A 324-nucleotide genomic window follows, 5' to 3' on the forward strand; every position below is an offset into this window, starting at 1 on the left:
CGATAGCGTCCTCCATATTAAGCTTCTGTATAAGTAAAAGGAACAGGCCATAAAAACGACGGCGACACGGGGAAAAGTGTCCTCTGCAACTTGAACACGTGTAAAAAGAGAGAATGAATAACTAATAGAAAATGAAATTCAACGAAAAAATGAAGGAAATTGTAGACATGAACATAAAAGTAAAATAAAAAATATATATATTTATATCTAACCATTGCGAAAGAGTTAAATAAGAATTCGTAACGGTATGTTTGTTCGGGATTCGCAGACACGTGGAGGTGACACTTATACATGCGCTCATATATGTATCTTTGTGTGTACAAG

The sequence above is a fragment of the Penaeus monodon genome, chromosome 19 (genome assembly GCF_015228065.2).
Source record: "Penaeus monodon isolate SGIC_2016 chromosome 19, NSTDA_Pmon_1, whole genome shotgun sequence".
NCBI lineage: Eukaryota > Metazoa > Arthropoda > Malacostraca > Decapoda > Penaeidae > Penaeus > Penaeus monodon.